The sequence below is a fragment of the Pteropus medius genome, unplaced genomic scaffold (genome assembly GCF_902729225.1).
Source record: "Pteropus medius unplaced genomic scaffold, Ma_sr-lr_union100, whole genome shotgun sequence".
Lineage (NCBI taxonomy): Eukaryota > Metazoa > Chordata > Mammalia > Chiroptera > Pteropodidae > Pteropus > Pteropus medius.
In genome coordinates this window covers 26011992-26024134 of record NW_024352787.1, presented here as the reverse complement: position 1 = coordinate 26024134, position 12143 = coordinate 26011992, and the positions used below count along the sequence as shown (strand labels likewise).

The 12143-nt window shown below is 34.2% G+C and overlaps 1 non-coding gene across 1 annotated transcript; it reads left to right on the top strand.

Moving 5' to 3' along the window:
• The first annotated feature begins 10469 nt into the window (after positions 1-10469).
• On the top strand, positions 10470-10588 carry LOC120591895 (5S ribosomal RNA). Its single transcript, XR_005650017.1, has one exon. It is a non-coding gene; the product is annotated as a 5S ribosomal RNA (ribosomal RNA).
• The last annotated feature ends 1555 nt before the right edge of the window (positions 10589-12143 follow it).

Here is a 12143-nt window from a genome sequence, read left to right as displayed (position 1 = left end):
CCCAGGGGGTGTCTTGCTTGTGCTCACATTCTTCCACTATGTGGTATTGTTTTTTTCCCTCCTTCTGTGATCAACTTCCAAGCTGGAACACTGCTTTCAGGCTTTATACTGAGCTCAAGGCAAATGTGCTATAGCTGGAGTCTTCTTCCTTTGCTGTAGCCCCTACACCTTGGAAGGCTGCATGAAGCCTGGCTAGGCCATAGCACAGGCCTCTGAGCTGACCCCTTCACCCTAAAAGGAGTTTCCTCTCCCTACTTGTCCCTATTTGGCTATCTGTGCCATGTCAGCTCTCAGAATTGTGCAGAGATTTTAGGGAAAGGGCTTTCAGCAGATTGTGCTTTCAAAAAATATCTCCCATCCCCCGTGGTCTTCAGGCAATGTAACTTTGACACTTCTCTCTCTCTCCTTGAATCTGGATAGACTGTTGACTAAAGCAGAAGTGACACAATGGGTCATAAAAAGTGATGTAGCTATTACTAGTTTTCTTGCTCATGAAACCTAGCCATCATGCCATGAGGAAGCCCATACCAGACATGGAGAGGGTCTGAGGTTCCCTGCCTACAGATTGCACTTACCAGCCAGCCAGCCACGTGAGTGTGCCATTCTGAAAAAGAGATTGTTCAGTCTCAGCCAAACCAGCCGATGCTGCCTGGACCAAAGATGAGTTGTTCCCACTGAGCCTTATGCAAACGATGGATTCGTGAGTAAAATAAACATTGTTCGAAGCTGCTAAATTTGGCATGGTTTGTTTCATTGCAATAGACCACCGAAACAACATTCCTCCAGGTTTCTCTTGCATTTTCTTTCCATGGACTCACATATGGATCCACAGGGATGATCTCAGGATCAACCTGAGGGATTGATCATGTTTTATCCACTTGGGCCTTACATTTTTCTTCCCTCAAGAAAAGTCTGTTCCTGGGAAGCTCTTGGGTCCCTCTTGCAAACTGACCCATGGGGGTAAATTCACTGGGATCGACTGGACATCCTTAAATCCCAGATTACCAGAGTTTAGATTAGACATCTTCCTTCCTTCTTCTCCTCCACCCTCTAATCACAATCCCAGTCATTTCATGAGGGGGAAACTGAAGTTCAGAGAAGTTGAATTACTCCCCAGGGCATACAGCTAAGAAATGGAAGACTGGGATTTGGACCCAGGTTTGTCTGGCTTTCCACTCCTCTGGGGGCTGCTCCTGTGCTATGTGTAGAGGCTGAAGCTCCGGGGTGGGGCTTGACTTGTGTCTCAGTAAAGTCCCATGACACTCTTATTACCCTTTTTGGATTCCTCTCAAAAAAAGGATATACATTCAAATGGCCAATAAGCATATATGAAAAGGTACTCAACCTCTTTACTAAAGAGGAGATGCAAATTAAAACTCGAAGCATACCCCTACTGTGATTTATTGCAAAGGCGCATTGCTCAGACCACCTTCTATAAATTTGTTGCCCCACCAGCCAATTTTTTTTTTAAATTAAAAAAAATTTTCCCAATTACATTTGACATTCAATGTTATATTAGTTTCAGGTGTATGGCATAGTGGTTAGACATTTATATAATTTCTGAGGTGCTACCCCTGATAAGTCTAGTACCACCTGACACCATATATAATTAATATAATATTATTGGCTATATTCCCTATGCTGTACTTTACATCCTCGTGACTGTTTTGTACCTGCCAATTTGTACGCCTTAATCCCTCTACATTTCCACCCAGCCCCCCAACCCCTCTCTCATATGGCAACTATCAGTTTGTTCTCTGTGTCTATGAGATTGTTTCTGTTTTGTTCACCTGTTTGTTTTGTTTTTTAGATTCCACATGTAAGTGAAATCATGTGGTATTTGTCTTTTGACTTATTTCACTTAGCACAATACTCTCTAGGTCCACCCATATTGTCGTAATGGTAAGATTTCATTGTTACGGCCAAGTAATGATCCATTGCATATATGTACCACATCCTCTTTATCCATTTGTCTATCGATGACTACTAAAGTTCCTTGTAAATAATGCTTAGTGAACATAAGGATGAATAATCTTTTCAAATTAGTGTTTTGGATCTTCAGATAAATATCCAGAAGTGAGATTGCTGGGTCATATGGCAACTCTATTTTTAATTTTTTGAGAAACTTCCATACTTTTTTTCATAATGGCCACACAAATTTACAATCCCACCATCAGAGCATGAAGAGTACCTTTTCTCCACATCCTCACCGACTCTTGTTCTTTGTTTCTTTGTTGATTTATTGATGATAGCCATTCTGACAAGTATGAGGTGATATCTCATTGTGATTTTAATTTGCATTTCTCTGCTGATTAGAAACGTTTTCATGTCTATTGGCCATCTTTATGTCCTCGTTGGAGAAATGTCTGTTCAGGTCCTCTACTCATTTTTTAATTGGATTATTTGTTTGTTTGTTCTTTTTTTTTGGGTTTCAAGTTGTGTGAATTCTTTATATATTTTGGATAGTAACCCTTTATCGGTTGTATCATTGATGAGTATCTTCTCCCATTCATCAGGTTGTCTTTTTTTGTTATGTTGATGGTTTCTTTTGCTGTGCAAAACTTCTTTTTTTTGATGTAGTTCCATTTGCTTATTTTTTTTGTTTGTTTCCCTGGCCTGAGGAGACATATCCAAAAAATATTACTAAGAATGGTGTCAAAGAATTTACTGCTTATGTTTTCTTCTAGGAGTTCTATGGTTTTGGGTCTTAATCCATTAAGTCTTTATTTCAATTTGAGTTTATTCTTGTATATGGTGTAAGAAAGTGGTCTAGTTTCATTATTTTGCATGTATCTGTCCAATTTTCCCCAAATCACTTATTGAATAGACTGTCTTTATTACATTGTACATTCTTGCCTCCTTTGTCATAGCTAATTGGCCGTATAGGCATGGGTTTATTTCTGGACTCTCTATTCTGTTCTATTCTGTTGATCTATGTGTTTATTTTTACGCTAGTGCCATGCTGTTTTGATTACTATAGCCTTGTAGTATAGTTTGATATCAGGTTGTGTGATACCTCTAATTTTGTTCTTTCTCAAGATTGCTTTAGCTCTTGGGGGTCTATTGTGGTTCCATATAAATGTAAGATTATTTGTTCTAGTTCTGTGAAAAATGCCATTTGTATTTTGTTAAGGATTGCATTGAATCTGTAGATTGCTTTGGGTAGTATGGACATTTTAATAATGTTGATTCTTCTTATCTAAGAGCATAGTATATATTTTTATTTATTTGTATCATCTTCAGTTTCTTTCTTATAGCTTTCTGAGTACAAGTCTTTTATCTCATTGGTTAAATTTATTTCTAAGTATTTTATTTTTTGATGTAGCTGTAAATGAGATTGTTTTCTTGATTTCTCTTCCTGATAGTTCATTATCGGTGTATAAAAATGTAACTGATTTCTGAATATTATTTTGTATTCTGTTACTTTACTGAATTCATTTATCAGTTTTAACAGTTTTTGGTGGACTCTTTAGAGTTATTTCTATATCGTATCATGTCATCTGCAAATAATGACAGTTTTACTTTTTTCTTTCCAATTTGGATGACTTTTATTTCTTTTTCTTGTCTGATGGCTGTGGCTAGAATTTCTAATACTATATTGAAAAGATGTGGTGAAGATGGACATCCTTGTCTTATTCCTGATCTTAAGGAAATGGTTTTAACTCTTCATTGTTGAGTATGTTGTTAGCTGTAGGTTTGTCATATATGGCCTTCATTATGTAGAGACATGTTCTCTCCATTTCCATTTTGCTGAGAGTTTTTGTCATTAACAGATGCTGAATTTTGTCAAATGCCTTTTCTGCATCTATTAATATAATCATATGATTTTTATCTTTCATTTTGTTTAGGTGGTGTATCATGTTAATTGATTTGTAGATACTGATCTAACCTTGAATCCCAGGAATAAATTCAACTTGATCATGGTATATGATCTTTTTAATGGATTGCTGAATTCAGTTTGCTATTATTTTGTTAAGGATTTTTGCATCTATGTTCATTAGGGATATCAGCCTATAATTTTCTTTCTTTTTTTTTAAATGTCTTTGTTGGATTTTGGTATCAGAGTAATGCTGATCTTATAAAATAGCTTGGGAGCCTTCCCTCCTCTTCAATTTTTTTGAAAAGTTTGAGAAGAATAGTTGTTAATTCTTCTTTGAATGTTTGGCAAGATTTACCTGTAAAGCCATCTGGTCTGGGACTTTTGTTTGTTGGAAGTTGTTGTTGTTGTTTAATTACTGATTCAATTTCATTAGTAGTTATCAGTCTATTCAGATTTCTGTTTCTTCTTGATTCAGTCTTGGAAGATTATACATTTCTTGAAATTTACCTATTCTTCCAGGTTGTCTATTTTATTGGCATATAATTGTTCACAGTATTTTGTTTTAATTCTTTGTATTTCTGTGGGGTCAGTTGTTACTTCTCTTTTACTCTGATTTTATTTATCTGCATCCTCTCTTTTTTTCTTGAGTCTGGGTAAAGGTTTTACAATTTTGTTTATCTTTTCAAAGAACAAACTCTTTGTTGATCAAAAAACCAATACTTTGATCTTTTATATATATATTTTAGACTCTATTTTGTTTATTTCTGCTCTGATCTTTATTATTTTCTTTCTTCTGCTCACTTTGGGCTTTAATTGTTGTTCTTTTTCCAATTCCTTCAGGTGTAAGTTTAGATTGTTTATTTGATTTTTTTTTCTTGAGGTAGGCCTATATAGCTGAGAATTTCTCTCTTAGAACTGCTTTCCCTGTGTCTCATATATTTTGGGTCTTATGTTTTCATTTTCATTTGTCTCAAGATATCTTTTGATTTCTTCCTTGATCTCATTATTAATCCATTCATTGTTTAGTAGCATATTATTTTACCTCCATGTGTTTGTGTATTTTTCAGTTTTCTTTTTGTAATTGATATGTTTTCAATCTTTTCAAGTTTATTAAGACTTGTTTTATGGACTAACATGTAGTCTGTTCTGGAAAATGTTCCACGTGTACTTGAAAACAATGTATACTCTGATGTTTTGGCATGAAATATTCTAAAAATATCAATGAAATCTATCTGGTCTAATGTGTCATTTAAGGCCACTCTTTACTTGTTGATTTTCTATCTGGATGACTGACCCATTGATGTCGATGGGGTGCTAATGTTTCCTACTATTACTGTATTACTGTATTTATGTCTATCAGTATTTGTTTTTATATTTGTGCCATAAAGAAATGGCACAACATACTCAAAGTATGTTATATTGGGTGCACAAATGATCCCTTTATCATTAGGAAATGTCCTTCCTTGTCTCTTGTTTCAAAGTCTATTTTGTCAGATGTAAGTATTGCTACTCTAGCTTTATTTTTGTTTCCATTTGCATGAAATATCTTTTCCATCTCTTTACTTTCAGTCTGTGTATGTCTTTTGTTCTGAAGTAGATCTCTTGTAGGCAGCATATGTATGGGGTCTTGTTTTCTTATCCATTCAGCCATCCTGTCTTTTGACTGAAACATTTAATCCATTTACCTTTAAAGTGATTATTGATAGGTATGTACGTATTGTCATTTTATTAATTGTTTTTTGATTGTTTTTGTAGTTCTCTATTCCTTTATTATTCTCCTGCTTTCTTCTCTTGGATGTTGATTACTTTCTGTAGTGTTGTGTTTAGATTCTATTCTCTTTATTTTTCATACATCTCTTGCAGATATTTGGTTTGTGGTTACCATGTGCTTCATATATTCCATGTTGTTTATAGCAGTCTTATTTAAGTTGGACAGTTGCTTAAGTTCTAATACATTCTAAAATCACTACCATTTTACTCACCCCTTCCGTGTTATGTTTTTGTCATTATTTTTTACTTCTTGTGTGTGTGTGCACATGTGTGTGTATCCCTTAATTTACTATTGTAATTACACTTGATCTTCCTAGTTTTGTCTTTTAACCTTTGTATTAGCTTTCTAGTGCTTAATTTATTGCTTTTATTATGTGTTTGTCTTTGTCAATGTAAGCTTTTTTTTTTTTGTAATATTTTCTTGTTCACATTTTGGATTTATTTATTTTTTCTTCTTCTTAAAGAAATCTAACATTTCTTGTAATACTGGTTTGGTGGTGATCAACTCCTTTAGCTTTTCTTGTCTGAGAAGCTCTTTATCTCTACTTTGATTCTAAATGATAGCCTTGATGAGTAGAGTAATCTTGGTTGTAGGTCTTTGCTTTTCTCTACTTTTGAGTATTTTGTGCCTTTATGGCCTACAAAGTTTCTGTTGATAAATCAGCTGACAGTCTACAGGAGCTCCCTTGTAGGTAACTAACTGCTTTTTCCTGCTACTCTTAAGATTCTCTTTTTGTGTTTAACCTTTGGCATTTTAATTTTGATGTGTCTTGGTGTGGGCATCTTGGGTTCATCTTGTTTAGGACTCAGTCTTCCTGGACTTGTATGTCTATTTTCTGCACAATGTTAGGGTAGTTTTCAGTCATTATTTCTTCAAATAGGTTTTCAGTTCCTTGTGCTCTCTCTTCTCCTGCTACAATGTTGTTACACTTGTTGTAATAACTTTTATCCTTATTTTTAAATAATTCTTTTTCTTTTTGCTGTTCCAACTGTTTGTTTCTACTACCTTGTATTCCAAATCACTGATTTAATCCTCTGCTTCATCTACTCTCCTATTGAGTCCATCTAATGTATTCTTCATTTCAGTTATTGTGTTCATTTCTGACTTTTTAAAAATGGTTTTTATTTCTTTATGTAAATTCTCACTGAATTCATCTCTTCTTCTCCTAAGATAATTGAGCATCTTTATAGCCAGTGTTTTGAACTCTATATCTAGTAGATTGCTTGCCTCCATTTTGTTTAGTTCTTTTTCTGAAGTTTTGTCCTGTTTTTTTTTTCATGTGGGACATGTTTCTTTGTCTTCTCATTTTGACTTCCTGCCTGTGCTTATTTCTATGTCTTAGGTAGATTTGCTACATCTCCCAGTCTTGTCAGAGTGACCTTGTGTAGTAGATACCCTGTGATGCCTCTTGGCACAGTCTCCTTGGTCCTCTGAGCCAGATGCTTTCAGGGTTGTCCCTTGTTTGGGTTGTGTGTGCCCTCCTGTTGTAGTTGAACCTTGATTGTTGTTGGCACATCAGTGCATGGGATTGACCCTCAGGCTGACTGGCTGTGAGGACTGGCCATGACTATAGCTGATGAGCTGATACTGACCCCACGGAGCAGAATTTGCTTATGTGGGGCTCTGGTGTCTGCTGAGTCTACCCTTTGGGTGTCATTTGTGGAGTTAATTGAGTGGTCTGAAGCGGCAACTGGGTGTGTTGATACTGGAGCCTCTTGGGAGGGGCTCTGGTGCAGGCCCAGTTCAGCTGCTGTGTGTGCCTGGCCTGGGTCCACCTATGACAACTGTGAAGGGCCATTCCAGCTCTAGTGCTCCCTCTGGGGCCAGACCATAAGAGGCACACCTTCTACTTTTGCTTGCTTCTGCTTCCTTCCTGACCACAGATGTTGGTCTCAAGAGCACTTCTAAATAAACATTCAGCATGCTAAACTCCATCTCTGAGTCTGTTTCCTGAGAACCTTACTGCTGACAACCACACATCCACTAGAATGGCTAAAATATTTTTTAAAATAACATAATTTCATCTATCTAAATTCCTCCTTCCTTCTCCCTAATAGGTAAAGACTTATCTTATTTTTCATGTTTTGGAACTTTATAAACTAGAAATAGACTCACACATATGCAGCCGTTAATGTTTGACAGAAGTATGAAGGTAATTCAATGGAGAGAGACGGTAGTCAATTAAACAAATGGTGCTAGAAGAACTGGACATTCATATATAAAAAAAGAAAATAATTTTAAAAAAGAACATTGGCCACCTATACCTCACAACTTACACAAAAATTAACTCAAAATGGATCATAGACACTAAATGCAAAGCCTGAAGTTAAAATACTTCCAGAAGAAAAAATAGGAGAAAATCTTTGTGACCTTAAGGTAAACAAATTTTCTTAAGTACAGCTGTTATAGCCATGAGCTATAAAAGAAAAATATGCTAAATTAGATTTAATCAAAATTCAAAATATCAGATTTTCAAAAGACACTCATGAAAATGGGAAGACAAGCCACAGACTGGGAGAAAATATTTGCAAAACATATGTGATACAGGACTTGTATCCAGAATATACAGAATCCTCAAAACTCAATAATAAGAAAACAAATAACTCAATTAGAAATGGTCAAAAGATTTGAACAAAACCTGCATCTAAGAAGATATATGGATGGCACATAAGTACATGACAGGGTGCTTATCATCATTCACTGTTAGAGAAATGCAAATTAAAACCACAATGAGATACCTTTAGACACCCATTACAATAACTTAAAAAACAAACAAAGAAGTAAACAAACAAATCGACAACATTAAGTGCTGGTGAGGATGCAGAGCAACTAGAACTTCCATACAAAATTGTACAGAAAAAATTTAAAAATTATTTGGTGGCTTCTCACAAAAAGTAAACATACAGTTACCATATGACTTAGTAATCCCACACCCAGGAGAAATGAAAATTTACAGTCACACAAAAAACATTTCATAAATGATTACAGCAGGTTTATTCATATTGTCCTAAACTGGAAAAACCCAAGTACACTGTATCTAGTAAATGGATAAATTAATTTGTACATTCATACAATGGAATACTGTTCATCAATTTATGAAAACTGTGGATACACTCAATGACATGGATGAGTCTCAAATGCATTATGCTAAGTGGATGAAGCCAGACTCAAAAGGTTGCATACTGTATTATTACAGGACTTGGGTGTGGAGGAAAAGATTTGGTGCCTTCAAAGAAGCACCAGGGAATTTTGAGGGGGCGAGGGAATTGTTCTATATCTTAATCGTGATGGTGACCACACAACTCTATGCATTTGCTACATCTAAGTACTGTACACTAAGAAGAGTAAATTATACTGTGTGCAAATTATATCTCAATAAACTAGGCTTAAAAAATTAAACCATAAAATATTTTCTATAAGTGGGATCACACTCTGTGTATTCTTCTGCAACTTTTTTACTCACCTTTGATGATTTTTTGAGATATATACAAGTTGACACTATGTGTATAACAATGATATATGTAGCTCTTGTTCATTCATTTTAACTGCTACATCATACCCATTATATGTTATATCTTAACGTTTATCCATTCTCCTGCAGGGGCACATTTGCTTTGTTAATGTTACTTTTTTTTTCTGTTTTAAATAATGTTGCAACGAACATTCCTGTAAATGTATCCTGGAGCACAGGTGCTGAGATTTCTCTCTAGGGTGTATATCTAGAATACTAATGGAATAGATGGGGCAAAGAGTATGAGAATCTTCACTTTGCTCTCCAACGGCTTATACCAACTGACATTCTACCAACAATATATGAGAATTCCATTTCTCTACATCTTCATCAACAATTGGTATTATCAGACTTTAACTTTGGCTTAGCTGCTGAATGTAAAATGGTATCTTGTTTTATTTTACAATTTCTCTGATCACCACTGAGGTTAATCGACATGTTTGTTGGTCATTTAGGTTTTTCCCTTGTGTTACTTGCCTCTTCATATTCTTTGTTTTGTTTTCTTCTTTCTTTTGTTATATATCTTTTTCTTCTTGATTTGTATAAGTTTTTTTTTTTAACCTGTTCTGATTTAATCAAAATTATAATTTTTTTATATGGTAGCAAATATCTTCTCAGTCTATGGATTGTCTTTTAACAATTTAAATAGTATCTTTTATTGATAGAAATTCATAATTTTAGTATGATTGAATTTATCGGTTTTTTTCTTTATGATTCAAGTTTTTTGTGTCCTTTCTAAGGAATCTTCTCTATCTCGATTATAAAGAATATTTTCCTGAAAACTTTAAACAGTTTTGCTTTTCACATTTAAGTCTTTAGTTCACTTGGAATTGATCTTTTGTGTAATGTAAAGTAGAGATCTTATTTTATTTTTTCCACATGCATAACCTTACACCATTTATTAAAGAGGCCACTCTTTCTTTATTGATTTGTACATGCTTTTGGACTATTCTATTTTGTTAGTCTACTTTTCTATCCTTGTACTTATATAACACTATCTTGGTTATGTAATATATCTTTCTATCTAATCTGTCTAGGGCTATTCTTGGCCTTTTGCTCTTGTGTATATATATTTAGAAGCAGTTTGTCAAGTTTCCAAAAGAGGCTTTTAGATTCTTTTGACATTCTATTTAATGTACAGATAAATTTGGGTAGAATTTATGATATTGAATCTCCCTGTCCATGAAAGTGGCATCTATTCTTTTTTTACCTAGAAATTCTTTTGACTTTTTAAATAATGTTTTGTAATTTGCATCATGTAAGTGTTGCACAAATTTTGCTGGTTTTATTTTAGGCCCCTTGTAGTTTTTTATTTCTTTAAAAAATTTTTTTGCTATGGTAAATGGAATTTAAATTTAAATATACCAGTCTACGGCCATGCCACCCTGAACAAGTCCGATCCCTTCTGATCTTGGAAGCTAAGCAGGGTCGGGCCTGGTTAGTACTTGGATGGGAGACCACCTAGGAAAACCAGGTGCTGTAGGCATAAAAAAATAAAAAATAAGAAATTGTAAGCTGACAAGGTCTTTGCAATCTGTGAGGTCAACCAAGGGTTGCCTCACCTGAAAATTTTTAAAAAATATATCCTAGTTATTAGTGGTACGTAGGAATGTTCTTAATTTTTATATGTCAATCTTGTATACAGCAATCTTACTAATTACAAGTTTGTATATAGATTCTTTTGGATCTTCTATGTAGACACTCATATTTTCTCCAAATATACTTTCTCTTTTCATCGATGTCTTTTATTTATTTATTTATTTATTTATTTTTATTTGCCTTCTTTCATAGGCTAGGAACTTTAATATAATACTGAAAAGAAGCAGTGTTAGAGGACACTATCCCTCTGAGTTTAATTGAATTACTTCTAAAATTTTACCCTTAAATGTAATATTTGAGTAAGTCTCAAATAAATATCCTTTATTATATTAAGGACATTATATTCTATTGCTAGATTGCTATTTTTATTTTTATTTTTTAGTACAACTGAGTATAGGATTTTATCATGTGCTTTTCCTAGCTACTGAAATGATCATATGCTCTTTTCCTCTTTTAATCCCATAATGCGGCATATTGCATTAATAGATTTATTTATTATTAATAAGATAAACCCTACCTTGCCAGTAACTATTATTACATATATTTTTTCACTGTTAAATTAAATTTGATGGTGTTTTGCTTAAGATTTTAAAATACATGTTTGTAAGTGTGTAATGGATCTATAATTTCCTTTTAAAAAATTATCCTTGTCTGGTTTTGTTATCAAGGTTATACTTTCCTCGTAAAATGAAATAGGTAGCTTTCATTCTTTTTCTATCCTCTGAAACATTTTTGTAAAAAGTACATATTTTCAGGACCTCAGAATTTTGAGAAAATTTGCCACTAAACTTATTTAGGCTTAAGATGGTGGAGGCCAACTTCTGAATTGATTAAATGTATTCACTAGTGTAGTTACTGTCTGAATGGATATTTTTCTTTTTATTCCTTATAGTGCTTATTTCCGCCCTCTTTTTTTATTGCACAGGCTAACTGTAGTCTTTTTATTTTGCCTTTTCCCTTCCAAAGAACCAGCTTTTGTTTTTGTATTTGTATAGCATATAAATTTGACTGTTATAACAGAAACCTAAAGTTATTAATGACTTGAGCAAGTCACATATTTTTATTATCTGTTATAGTCTGAATTATGTCCCCTTTATTCCCTGAAATTCACATGTTGAAGCCCTTAGACCGTGACCTTGTTTGGAGAAAGCACCTTTAAAAAGGTAATAAAGTGAAGCACTGTTATAATGGGTGGGCTCTTTTTCAATCTGACTGGTGTCCTTATAAAAATGAAAGGAAATCTGGACACGCAGAGAGACACCCAGAGAAAAGACCACGTGAAGACACAGTGAGAAGCAGGGCATCTATAAGCCAAGGAGAGAGACCTCGGAAGAAATCAACCTTGACATCACTTTGATTTCAGACTTTTAGCCTCCAAAACTGTGAGAAAGTAAATTTTATTTTGTTCAATACACATGGTCTGTGACATTTTGTTATGCTAG